Source organism: Cucurbita moschata, unplaced genomic scaffold (genome assembly GCF_002738365.1).
Source record: "Cucurbita moschata cultivar Rifu unplaced genomic scaffold, Cmos_1.0 Cmo_Scf00089, whole genome shotgun sequence".
Classification (NCBI taxonomy): Eukaryota; Viridiplantae; Streptophyta; class Magnoliopsida; order Cucurbitales; family Cucurbitaceae; genus Cucurbita; species Cucurbita moschata.
Genome location: NW_019268605.1, coordinates 275,144 through 275,343, shown reverse-complemented (window position 1 = coordinate 275,343; position 200 = coordinate 275,144).

The window sequence follows — 200 nt, the reverse complement described above, 5'->3', positions numbered from 1 at the left end:
GACATTGAGTACCACCCTGGGAAGGCCAACGTGGTTGCAGATTCACTAAGCAAGAAGACAGCTCATTCATCAGCGTTAATCACAAAGGAGCCTAGGGTGCAGACAAACTTTGAACGAGCTGAAATAGAAATAATAGTGGAAGATATTAGGGCACAACTACCTCGACTGACTGTACAACCCACTCTTCAGTAGAGAATAGT